Here is a 14,239-nt window from a genome sequence, read left to right as displayed (position 1 = left end):
GTTGACAAGGTATAATTGAAAATTATATTATCGTATTGATGTCTTGAATTAAAAAATTGTGGTAATAGGTACTTGCCATCCCTAACCCGAATACTGTCTTAACCCTTCAGTGTCTTGAAGTGTTTTACATCATCTCTTGCTCTACAAAGGAAATGGCCCAAAACCTTTTTTTTCCTGCCTACCCATCCCATTCTCCAAACATGCCTCCAAAGTGTTCCTGTCATTGTACCCTTGATGATTTCACCTACACCCATTGTATGTGTACTTACACCTAGTCTGCACTCACCATGAACTGCTTTGCTACTTCCATGTTCTTTCAGTTTGCGATCTACAGATATAGTACTTAAAGTTACCGAGGAGATGCCTTACATACGGTTGTCAAGAGGAAACTAGGATTGGATTTGTAAACAGAGCAATCAAAAGAGACATAACAGAAAAAAAAACAGAAAGAGCTGGAGAAACTTAGCAAATCTGGCAGCATCTGTGGAGAGAAGGAATAAACTAAGAAAACAGAACAGCAAATAATTGTAGCTACATTCCCATGGGAACCAAGACCAGGCAATTTAATTGGAATGGCATAAACTTTGAACATAGGCCATTCAGCCTCTTGAGTCTGTTTCCCCATTTAAAGAATGCATGGCTGATCTGTGGCCTAACTCCGTAGGCCTGCCTTTGGCTCATATCCCTTCATAGTCTTGTCTCTTAGAGAAAAATCATTTAAAGGTCTAACTAGAAGAGGCTTGTGTTGAAAAGAAGTAGTTTGCTACATCATAACACTATAAACAGATTATATTGATGTAAATAATATTGTTTCAAAGGTTGAGTAGACCCTGGATCTTAGCAATTTTACATTTTTCTCCTCACAAGTCTACATGTTATCATTGTAGTGGGTGACGCTTCTGGCATTACTCAGTGTTAGCCCTTTTAGACACTTACACCCTTAAACAACAGGCATACTGCTAAACTGTCCTCAACCAAGGAACATCTCTTTACTGCTTAGGGAGTGCAATGTAGGTTTACAAGAATGATACTCAAACTCTAGGGAATACATTATGAGAAGAGATTTTACAAATTATGCCTTTTTTCTCTAGTGTTTAGAAGGTTAAGGATGATCTGATCAAGGTCTTGAAGAAACTAACAGGAAAAGATAGGGTAGATAAAGATAAACAACTTCCCTGGTTGGGATTCAAGAACTAGAGGGCATAGTCTGCAAATTACGACCAGACCATTCAGGATAGATGTTAGGAAGCACTTCTCCATACAAAGGGTGGTAGATGTTTGAAATTCTCTTCCACAAATGGGAGTGGATGCAGGATTGGTTGTTAATTTTAAATCTGGGATGGATAAATTTTGGTTAGGCAAAGGTATGAAGGGATATGAGCCAAAGGCAGGCCTATGGAGTTAGGCCACAGATCAGCCATGCATTCTTTAAATGGGGAAACAGACTCAAGAGGCTGAATGGCCTATGTTCAAAGTTTGTGCCATTGCAATTAAATTGCCTGGTCTTGGTTCCCATGGGAATGTAGCTACAATTATTTGCTGTTCTGTTTTCTTAGTTTATTCCTTCTCTCCACAGATGCTGCCAGATTTGCTAAGTTTCTCCAGCTCTTTCTGTTTTTTTTTCTGTTATGTCTCTTTTGATTGCTCTGTTTACAAATCCAATCCTAGTTTCCTCTTGACAACCGTATGTAAGGCATCTCCTCGGTAAAAAAGGTTAAAAATTAAGACTTGCATTTATATAATACCTTGCATGACCCCAGAAAGTCCCTATGTGCCATACAGCAATTAATTACTTTTAATATATAGTTGCTATCATAGTGTCAGAAACACAGCAATCAGTTTGCCCACAGCAAGCCAATACAGACTGTGATAAATAGCCAAGTAATCCACTTTTAAAATATTGGTCAAGGGATAAATATTGAACTGGACACTGGTGAAAACTATCCTGCCCTTTTTCCAAATAGCACTATGGTATCTTTTCAGACTCTTCTGAGACTTTAGGTCTTAGTTTGATGTATTTTCCAAGTTATGACATGTCTGAAAATGTAGCACTCCCTTGGTACTGCACGAGATTTTCAGCCTCAATTTCTGAGCACAAATCCTGGAGTGGGACTTGAGCTCACAAACTTCAACATCTATTGCACATTAGTATCTTACCACAGAAATGCCAGTGATTGAATGGCCAAAGGAGGAATGTTGCTTCCGTAGTATAATGAAAGTAATGTAGATCAAGATGATGTAATTAGTGTTATGATTCTACATCTCCTCTAAGAACCTGCAAACAAACAGGCCAGGATTTGCTTATCATGCACTTTGCATATTCAGTACTTTGGGTTATTTTTTATTTTAATTAACCTATTTTTCTAATCAACCTGTTCAGAGTGCGGGTGGAACTTTAACTTGGGTCTCCTTGTCCAGGCGTAAGGAACTACCACTCTGCCATAAGTGAGCTGACTACTCTGGGTTAGTACCAGTAGCAGGCAAAGTAGGTCATTAAGAGAGCACTAATTATCCACTGAAGGCCGCCTTTGGGCTGACAACTGCCCTGTTCCTGATAGACCTTATTCTAGAGTCTTAAAAGAAGTGGCTAGTGAGAAGATTGATGCATTAGCTGTAATTTTCCAAACCCTTTTGAGTTGGGATAGTCCAATTAGATTGGACGATAGATATCCTTCACTCAAAAAGACAGAAAGGTGAAAACTACAGACCAGTTAGCTCAACACCCATAGTAGGGAAAATAAGAAGTTATAAGATATGTTCACGGTAATCAGGTAGAGTCACCCTAATTTTGCTAAAAGGAAATCATGCTCAACCAATCTAGATATTTTCAAATCAACCTGTACAGCGATGTTATTACACACCAATAGAGCAGGTGGGACTTGAACTTTGATCTCCTGGCTAAAAGGGACACAACCACTGTGACACAAGTGCTCATATGTTAAAGCGATCAGTTGGAGTTTTGGACTGAGGATTTGATCTGATTTGATTTATTGTGGTCATGTATACCTAAGTACAGTGAAAAGCTTTGTTTGCGTGCAGTACAGGCAGATCATAGTAAGCAAGGACATACTGATCGTAGGGTGCTTAGACAGTGTGTGGCTTACAGGTTACACTGCACAGGAAGTGTGCAAAGCAAGATTAACATTAACGCGATCAACATTATTTGAAGTTAGAGAGTCTGTTCATCAATCTAATAACAGCAAGGAGAAGCTGTTCATGAACCTGCACTTTCATGTGTTTAAGCTTCTGTATCTTCTGCCTCAGGGAGGATGTTGTAGGAGAGCTTTAATGGGGTGGGATGGGTCTTTGATGATGTTGGCAGCCTTTCCGTGGCAAAGAGATATGTAAATGGAGTTCATAAATGGGCAGAACATGCAACCTTCTGTAGTTTCTTACAGTCCTGGGCAGATCAGTTGCCTTACCAGGCTGTTGTCGACCTGGATAGTATGCTTTCTATGGTGCATCTGTAAAAATTGATGAAGGTCCTTATGGACATGCCAAATTTCCTGAGCCACCTGAGTAACAAGAAGCATTGTTGTGCCTTATTGACTGTCGCATGTATGTGGGAAGTCCAGGACAGGTTGTCAGTTATTGTCACTTCCAAACACTTGACACTCTTAACTCTCTCAACCATTGATGTAGATAGGAGTGTATTGTCCTCCTTTCTTTCTGAAGCCAATGATCAGTTCTTTCATTTTACTGACATTTGGAGAGAGATTATTATCATTGCACCATAACACTAAGCCCTCTGTCTCCTTGATGTATTGTGACATCCTTGAATGATATCTGTCCTACCATGATGGTGTGGTCAGGACACTTGTAGATGGTGTTCTTTCGGAATTTGGCTATATACAGTTGTGGGTATACAGGGAATACTGTAGGGGGCTGAGAAAGCACCCTTGGGGGACTCCAGTATTAAGGGTTATTATGGAGGGGATGCAGTTGTCTATCTTCACTGACTGCAGTCTATGAGTCAGGAAGCTGAGGACCCAGTTGCAAAAGGTGGAGCCGAGACCTAGGTCTTGGAGTTTTGAGATCAATCTGGAGGGGATTTTGGTGTTGAAGGTGGAGCTGTAGTTAATGAGTAGGAATCTGAAGTAGGAGTCCTTGCAGGGAACACTTGCTGTGCATTAGGGGAAACAGGAGATGACAGAATCTTTTAGAATTTCAGAAGGCATATGATAACATGCTTCATCAAAGATAAAAGTGAAAAATAAAAGCTCATGGTGTAGGGAGAAGCAGGAATAAAACATTGGGCTGGTTAATAAGAAGCAGGCAGTAGGCATAAATGAGTAATTTTCAGGTTGGAAAGTTGTAATGAGTAATGTGTGACAGGGATTTGAGTTGGTACTGCAACTGATAACAATTTACACTAATTATTTAGGTATGGTTGCATAATTTGCTGACAGTGCAAAGATAGATAGGAAAATAAGTTATGAAGAAGACAGAAGAAGGCCACAACAAAATAAAGATAGGTTGAATGGGCAAAAATGTGTCAAATGGAGTATCATGGGGGAAAATGTGAAATTATCCATTTCCAGTGATGTCAAGGGGTGGAGATTAGGTTGTCTCTTACTGAACATGGTCATTGTCAAGAGTGTGTTGCTGGGAAAGCACAGCAGGTCAGGTAGCATCCAAGGAGCAGGAGAATCGACGTTTCGGGCATAAGCCATTTCTGTGCCGCAAATGTTACTTGCCACTTGACAACCCAGATTGGATATCGTCTAAATCATGTTGTATTTGAATACCGACTGCTTCAGTATTGGATGAGTTACAAATTGTGCTGAATCAGCAAACATTCCAACTTCTGACCTTATAATGGAGGGGACGTCATTGATGAAGCGGCTGAAAATGGTTTTGTTCAGGACATTTCCCAGAGCAACTTCTGAAGAGTTATTCTGTAGCTGAGATGACTGACCTCCAACAACCACAACCAGCATTCCATATGCCAGGTATGATCTAACCAGCAGAGCATTTACCCCAATGCCCATTGATTCCAATTTTGCTAGGGCTCATTGTTTGTTCGAATATGGCCTCGATGTCAAGGTCTGACACTCTCACCTCACCTCTGGAATTCAGCTCTTTTGTCCATATTTGAACCAAGGCTATAATGAGGTCAGGAGCTGAATGGTCCTGGCAAAACCCAAATTGGATGTCAGTGAGCGGGTTATTGCTGCTTGATAGCAGTTCATGACACTTTCCATCATTTTACTAATGCGAGTAGGCCTGATGGGGTGGTAATCGCCAGGGTTGAATTTGTCCTCCTTTCTGTGTACAGGTCATACCTAGGCAATTTTTCCCATTGTTGGGTAAATGCCAGAGTTGTAACTGTAGTGAAAGAGTTTGGCGAGGGGGGTAACAGGTTCTGGAGCACATCTTCAGAGCTATTGATGGAATCTTGTCTGGGCCCATTGACTTTTCAGCATTTAATGCCTCCAACTGTTTCTTGATATAATGTGGAGTAAATCAAATTGGCTGAAGACTTATATCTGTGATGCTGGGGACCGCTGGAGGAGGTCAAGATGTATCATGCACTTGGCACTTCTGGCTGAAGATTGGTACGAATGCTTCATCCTTATCTTTCACACTGATGTGTTGGGCTCTTCCATTAATGACCACAGGGACATTTGTGGAGCCTCCTACTCAAGTGAGTTGTTTAATTGTTCACCACCATTCCCAACTGAATGTGGCAGGATCGCCGAGCTTAAATCTGAAGTTTCGTTGTGGGATCGCTTAGCTCTGTTTGCCACTTGCTGCTTCTGCTGTTTGGCATGCAATTAATCCTGTTAGAAAGCTTCACCAGGTTGATACCTTATTTTTAGGTATGCGCTGTGCTGCTCCTGGCATGCCTCTTGCACTCTCCTCTGAACCAGCATTGAACCCCTGACTTGACGATAATGGTTGATTGGGGAATTATGTCAGGCCATGAAGTCAAAGATTGTGCTGGAGTACAATTCTGCTGCTATTGATGACCCATAGCATCTTATAGATGCCCGGTCTTGAATTGCTGGATCTCTTCAAAGTCTGTCCCATTTAGCACAGTGATAGTGCCAAACAATATTATGGAGAATGTTCTGAATGGGAAGGCAGAACTTTGTCTCCTCAAGGACTATAGAGTGGTCAGTCTTCCCAATACAGTTATGGATAGCTGCATCTGCAGGCTGCAGATTATTAATGATGAGGTGAAGTATATTTTTTTGATCTTGTCGTTTCCCTCACCACCAGCCACAGACCCAGTCTAGCAGCTGTGTCCTTTAAAACCCAACCAACCTGATCAGTAGTGCTGCTGCTGAGCCACTCTTGATCTTGGACATTGAATTTCCCCCATCCAGAGCATGTCTTATGGTACTTCCTCCGAGTTGTTTAATGTGAAGGAGAACTGATTCATCAGCTGAGGCCGATGGTATGTAAGGAGCAGGAGGTTTCCTTGACCATGCTTAACCTGAAGCCATGAGACTTCATGATGACCAGAATCAATGTTGAGGACTTCCAGTGCAGACTGGATGGACAAGAACTCCTTTGCTTCCATCATACACTACCCTTGGTATCTATGCCTAGGCAAGCTGTGCTTTGGTGAATACTGCTACCTACACATTGAGATACTAGTCTGGAGTATCTTGGGCTATGTATATTGTGCATACATTTCCTGAGGTTGCTTGTTCCTTATCTCTAAATCTCTACTCCTACTGTAGAGCCTGAGCACAAAAATCAAGTCTAACGCTCTTGTCAGATATTGTAAATTCCTTGTTATTTGAGCCTGCCAAGCTGTTAAAGATTTAGTAACATACGACATAGATACATGGTTAAATCATTCAGCCCATTAAGCCTGCTCCACTATTTAATAAGACTGTGGCTAATGGAACACTTCAATGTCTTTTACCCACACTATCCTCCTGACACTTTAAGCTATTTATAATCAACAAATGATCAACCTCTATTTTAAATATACTCAAAGACTGAGCTTCCACATCTTCTCTGGTAGAGGATTCCAAAGTTTCACCATTCTTTGAATTAAAAACATTTTTCCTCATCTCTATCCTAAATGGCACCTGTCTTATTTTTAAATTGTGCCCCCTGCATCTAGAATCCCCAGCCAGGGAAAACGTTCTGTCTGCATATACCCTGTTTACCCCTTAAAATATTTTGTAGATTTCCATTAGATTGTCTCTCATTCTTAAAACCTCTAGAGAATATTGGCTCAGTTTATCCAATCTCATTTCCTCGAACAGTCTGTTGAACATTCATTGAGATTCCTGTAAGGCAATAATATCTTGTCTCAGATGAGAAGACCAAAACTGCACACATGACTCCAGGTAGAACCCAAGCAAACTTGTATGCAACTGAAAAAAGATTTCACAACTCCTGAACTCAAATCCTTTTGTAATAAAGACTAACATTCTATTAGTCTTACTAATAGCATGCTGCACCTGCATGTTGTCCATTACTGAATTATTGACAAGGACATCCAAGTCTCTTTGCACATCCTCTATACTTCTCATCCTCTCACTATTTTATACATTTTCCATGTATTCCTTACCAGATTGTAATGTCAATCCTTCAACTATGTTGTAACTATCTTACTTCTAACGCATTTTTAGATGCTACAAGTAATGCTACCACTTTTTCTTTTATTCTTCTTTTGTATCCAAGATTTGTACCTAGGTGCTCTTACCTAAGATGACACCATTAGAGACAACCATTGTAAAAACTTTTCACTGTACTCCTGTACTGGAGTACACATGACAATGAAGGTTATTTAATTCTATTCTATGTCAGTGGGTATCTCTTATACTATGTGCTTTAGTTTTGCTGAAAAAACTCCTGAGGCAGACTCAACAAAATATTGGAAATCAAAATATACTAAGTCCATCAACTCATCTTTCTCAAAGAGACTTTGTTAGTAATATCTTCAAAAAGCTCCAACAGATTTGTCAGATATGATTTTCCATTTGCAAATCCATGCTGACTGTACTACATCAGATCGTTTTGATCAAAGTGTCCATTCATCATATCCTGTACAGTAGTTTCTAGCATTTTCCCTGCTACTGATGGAAGTCTTACGATTCTTTAGATGCCTATATTTTCCCTGCTGCTTGCTGAACTAGTGAGGTGACATGCACAACTTTTCAATTTGCAGGTATGATTTGCAGGAACTTTGGAAAATGATTGTCAATGCATTGACTACCTCCATAGACACCTCCTTCAACAGTTTGGGATGGAACTAGAAAGTTGTGGGGACGTAATTTAATTATTTAACTCAAGTTGATTACTGAGAGACCTATCTGGGCTGAAGAGTCCGGTGTAAGATCAGCAACACACATGTCTAGAGAAGAGTTAATTCATATTGTCATTGATCATTCTGAGGCAACTTCTGCAGCAATACAACATCCGACCTCCTCTGGGTGCAGCAGATGTTTGCAGGTTTAGCATGGCTCGTCCTCGAAACAAACTGGACCAACTTTCAACATTTACCTCCATAGAGAGTGGCTGGCTATAATGTTTTCTTAACAGAAATGTAGAAGTGTGTAAGTTTCTTTTTTGGCATGTCCTTATTATTTGTACTAACTATCTTGAAGTCTTTTTCTCTAAAACAGTTCCTCATGCAGGATCTTCTTAGAGATTTTGCAATCATGGATGTTGGTTGCTCACTGAGCTGGAAGGTTCATTTCCAGACGTTTCATCACCTACTAGGTAACATCTTCAGTGGACCTCAGGCGAAAACACTGTACATGATTCCTGCTTTCTATTTATGAAACCAGTGTTTTGCCTGAGGTCCACTGAAGATGATACGTAGTAGGGTGATGAAACGTCTGTAAATGAACCTTTCAGCTCAGTGAGCAAACCTACATCCAGAACCTCAACCTGAGCTGCAAACCTTCTCAAACTTGCTAATACTGTAATCATTTTTGTAAGTGTCATGACCTACATATCTAAATTGAATGTTTGGCAAGGTAGTTTCCATGCTGTTGACCCAGCATGGCCCAAGAAGGAATGTTGTCATAGATGCCATGTATTTGCTGCAAAATTAAATTAAACGCTGTCTAGTCTCAACTGGCTGTGAAAAATCCCAAGGCACATTTCGAAGAAGAGCTGTGTGATTATTTTCAGTATCCTGTCCGATATTTCTTCCTCAGTTAGCATGAGATTTTGACTAAGGAGCAACAACAGTGCCTTCTCCATCCTCCTCTTTTGCCTTGAAAGGAGCACAAGTTCTGATTTTTACAAGAAACTGACAAAATTCTTGAAGCTGGTTTCAACAGGTTTCTTCGAAGTTACAGCAGGATTTTGAAAAGAGTTTCAGCTTCCGTGATAATATAAAATTTCCAACCAACACAACCAAACCAATTCAATTTTTAGGAGTATTTCTGTCAGAATAATACTCGAGAACATTAGGCCGATATTTTATTGTGGCTGTTTTTATGCGTTTCTGACAGTATAACAGTAACTGTGCTTCAAAAAGTCTTTTATCCCTGTAAGATGTCCAGTGGTCACAAAAGACTGTACATAAATATAAGTCTTTGCAAAACAAAAAGTGTCGAGCCCTTTTTCAAACCATTTGAATGTAAATGCAGGTGGTCTCATTGGAAATTTTAAACACAACACTAAATAATCTTGAGTCTAATTATTCCAATAAAGTGCAATGTCATAGAATGTCAGATTTGACACCATTTTTGATCATCTTTTTATCATCCATTTTGCTTCATATCATGTTTTTCAAATATTCCTGTAACTCAATAGAATTCTACTTGCAAATGAATCTCATCCAGGCCTGCTGTTCCTTTGCAGTACAAATCTGATACTTTGTTGTCAAATACTAAAATGAATTACAGGAAATGTATCTTTGGGAAGAAGAGAATGGTGATCTATTTCATATTTGTTTTCCAGCACACAATGTAAGTGATATGAAACACGTCATTGATGTACTTTCAGGTAATGGGTCATTATGATCAAAGGAACACAAAATGCTATTACGGTTTGTCCTCTTCCCAAACAAAAGTAGATCACCAAACAAAGTTACACTCTCTTGAATGAAGGCTGCTTTACTCTACTTAACTCTGACTTTTTAATATTCAGAAATAGTTATTTACAGAAAATTACTTTTTGGCTGGAATATAGTAGAAGCCATATATGGATTGTGGACATAACATAAATCATTTTGTACTCAAAACATTATACGAATGAAAATTTTAATCATCCGGTTTTCAAGTGCTCAGAAACCCCCATTTCTATTTTATATGGAAGTAAACTTTATAAATTTGTGCTTCTGACAGGGCTGTTGCTTTGGTGGCTAGGCATGTTGGCTGTTAGGACATGCAGCTGAGTTCACCTCACAAAATGGTAGTTCTAATTTATGACTCTGTAGTATGCAGCATTTTTGAACAATGCTCTCTGAAGGAAGATCAAGAATAACAGGGCTTCCAAAACACCAGAGGATACAGCTGGCACTTGCATGGAGAATTAGTAAGTTGATAAATGAAGCCGGAGTAGTGAAGAAAGAAAAGAAGTTCAAAACAGTTAACATGCACATGTGTAAGTGTATGGAATATAATAAATAAGGTTGGGAAGTTACAGACACATTGAAATGTGGAATTATGATGTTGTGGTGCTGGCTGAAGGAAGGGCAAGACTGGGTATTAAATATTCCTGAGCATAACTTGTCTAGGCAAAATAGAAAAGGGAGAAAAGAAGGAGGGATAGCAGTGTTGGCTAAAGAGGACATTGCAATGCTGATGAAGGAAGATATCTCAGTAGGTTCAAGGATAAAGACAATTTGATTAGAGCTACAGAATAAAAAGGGTACAATTGGGGGATTCAAGATGGTGGTGATCTAACGGGTCTGCCTTGCTGAGTTCTGCACCATAACTCAGGAGAAGTGGTGCTTCTACCCTCCATGTCTCAGCTGTTTTGGAAAACAATAGTTAGTTTTAAGCTACTGGCATCACTATATATCCTTTTTAGCAATTAGGGAAGATGACTAAAGGCAAAGGGCCAGGTGGATCCCAACAAGCAGGGCATTCCCCTGCAGCAATGGATTCAGCTGTGGCCATAGCTTCAACCTTCACAGAAACCCCGTTGGATTTTCCTGCTCAGCAGGGCCTGGCTTTGGAGTTTGTGAAACTTAGGGAAAAGATCGAGTCAGCAGTGGCAGAGACCCGTGCCAGAGTGGAACTGATCTCTGCCATGAGGGGGCGATGCAAAGTCCCAGGCAGTGCATGGAGGAGTTGAGCGGCAGACCACAACATTAGAAACCGTGGCAGGACGGATTCGGGCCCTGGAGAAACAGGTACAGGCCTTAATGGAGCAGGTCAACAACCTTGAAAATCGAGGTTAAAGAAAGAACACCCATATTATTGGGCTGCCGGAGCAGAAGAAGGTGATCAGCCAGTCAGTTTTTTTGAACAGTGGCTGCCACATTTCCTGGGCTGGGAGGCCAAGGTGGGTTGGGTGCAGATCAGTCGAGTTCACCGGGTCGCGGTGCGCAGGCCTGGGTTGGACCAGCACCCCCGCCTGGTCGTAGTGTGATCCCGGTTCTACAGGGGCAAACAAAAGGTGTTAGAAACTTCCAGATCATTGGAGAAGGATCCACAGGCCCTGATGTACCAGGGATCAAATATTAGGTTTTTTCAAGATTTTTCTGCAGCTGTGATCCATTAGAGGGAGACCTTCGACGAGGTAAAGGAGAGACTGAGGGATCTGGACATCCAATACTCCATAAGGTACCCAGCGATGCTCCACTTGAGCCATGTAGGGTCTGTACATGTCTTTGACTCATTGGAAAAAAGTAAAGAATTTTTTGGACACTTTAAAATAGACTGAATTGTTCAAGTAACACGGACATTACTAGTTCTTTTATTCTTTGTTTTGTCCCTTTAATAATTTTTTCTCCTTCTTTCCCTTTATAATTATATTCTGTTAAGTGTTGTCAGAATATTCTTTTTCCCAATGATAAGTGAGGTCAATGTATGGATGGGATGGGTGGAATGCCCACTTTTAATTCCTTTGTTTGTAATATTCATGTATCTTTTATTCTTTGCCTGGGTTTGGGTTGTGGCTTCAGCTAGAAGGAGCCATGGAGGTGTATGTAGGTAGTGGAAGTGCCCCCTATGGGCAGGGGGCAAAATCTCCCTTCATGTGTTTTTTGCATTGGTTTATTATAGCTTTAGTTTTTTAAAGTTTTGTTTTGGTAGTTTTAGTATGCCTATTTTTAGGCTCTATGAGTCTTTAGTTGTTTGCACTCGGTGTGTTATGAGTAGGGTTCTTTCTGTCAGGGGTTCAATGGCTGTTTTAGAAGGATATGGCTAAATGTTCATTTAAATAGTGCACCTGGAATATTAAGGAGAGTCACTCACCGATCAAGAGAAAGAAAGTACTTTCGAGTCTGAGAAAGGAGATGGTTGATATTGCTCTGTTGCAAGAAAATCACCTTTGGGGCGGCACAGTGGCTCAGTGGTTAGCACTGCTGCCTCACAGCACCAAGGACCTGCGTTTGATTCCTGCCTTGGGTGACTGTGTGGCATTTGTACATTTTCCCTGTGTCTTTGTGGGTTTCCTCTGGGTGCTCCGGTTTCCTCCCACAATCTAAAGATGTGCAGGTCAAGTGAATTGGCTATGCTAAATTGCCGATAGTGTTAGGTGCATTTGTCAAGGGTAAATATAGGGTAGGGCAATGGGTCTGGTTGGGTTACTCTTCAGAGGGTCGGTGTGGATTTATTGGGCCGAAGGGCCTGTTTCCATACTGTATGGAATCTAATCTAATCTAATCTAATCTTGACGCAAGGAGGATCAAAAATTGCAGCGGGGTGGGGGCGGTTTGAGCGGGTGTTCTTTTCATCCTGTAACACTAAAAGCAAGGGAGTGGCTATACCCATTCAGAAGAATCGCCCATTCCAGTTATTAGGTCACATTAAGGACAAACATGGGCGGTCTGTGATCCTGAAAGTTTTAATACATGGTGAGGAGTATGGCATTCTAAATATTTACTGCCCCCAGCACATGCGCTCAATTTCCTGACTGATGTGCTTTCTAGATTGATTGCCCTTGGAACATGGCACACTATTAGAGAGGGAGATTTTAATTGCCTCATGGATCCTACAATAGATGGGATGCCCAAAGGTCTCCCAGGTACCTCTTCGCAATCTAAACAATTGGCGGACTAATATATAGATTCTGGATTAGTGGTGCTGGAAGAGCACAGCGGTTCAGGCAGCATCCAAGTAGCTTCGAAATCGACGTTTCGGGCAAAAGCCCTTCATTTTTATCTCTGGACTAATATGTAGAGCCAGGATTGGTGGACGTTTTGAAATGTCTTCACCCGTCGGGTAGGGACCTCACCTTTTTCTCTAATCCACATAAGTGTTATACAAGGAGTGACTTATTTCTAACTCCATAAGCTTTTTTGAACTTGATGATGTCCTGTAAAATTGGAGGCATAGCCATTTCCGATCATGCAGCAGCGTATTTGGAGTTTAAGGTTTGGGGCAATGGAGTAGGTTCACGGCATTCGAGTAGGTTCACGGCATTCATGCATGGATCCTTTTATTCTTAAGGATAGCAAATTTATTGAGTACTTCTCGAGTGAGTTTAAAGTGTTCTTCGCCATCAATTCGAGCATAGCCAGTAACTTGTCTGGTGCTTTGGGAGACTGCCAAGGTCTATTCAAGAGGTATAATTATTTCTTATTCGGCTAGTCGGAGACAAAAGAAGGGAGAGCAGCAACATCTGCTTGAGGACCGGCTGAAGGCAATCTAAACAGCATACTTTGATAGGCATTCAGTGATTAAACTACAGTGAATCACAGCTCTCTGGACTCCTCTGTATGCCATGCTCACTCAGATAGTGGAGGAGAGAAATCTCTTTCACAAAACAAAGGCTATTTGAATATGGTGATAAGCCAGGTAACTAGCTGGCATACTTGGCTAGGAAAAAGAGCGCCCCACCCCCCCCACCCCCCAATCCATTATATCAATCAGTCAGGGCACTGGGACTCTTGCTTATGACTCCAAAAAGTTTAATATGGCATTTCGGAAATTTTATTCCAAGTTGTATTGGTCGGAAGACTGTGAGGACAGGCTGGTTAAGGTGGAGTCCTTTTTTAAGAACCTAGACTTTCCAGGTGTGACTTCAGAGCAGGCTTCTTTTTTGAATGCTCACTTGACAGTGCAAGAGATACAGGAGGTGGTAAGGCAGTTCCAAAGTGGTAAGGCACCTGGCCCTGATGGTCTTCTGAGTGAATTTTATA

Source organism: Chiloscyllium punctatum, chromosome 11 (genome assembly GCF_047496795.1).
Source record: "Chiloscyllium punctatum isolate Juve2018m chromosome 11, sChiPun1.3, whole genome shotgun sequence".
NCBI classification, from domain to species: Eukaryota; Metazoa; Chordata; class Chondrichthyes; order Orectolobiformes; family Hemiscylliidae; genus Chiloscyllium; species Chiloscyllium punctatum.
Note: the sequence above shows the minus strand (reverse complement) of the source record.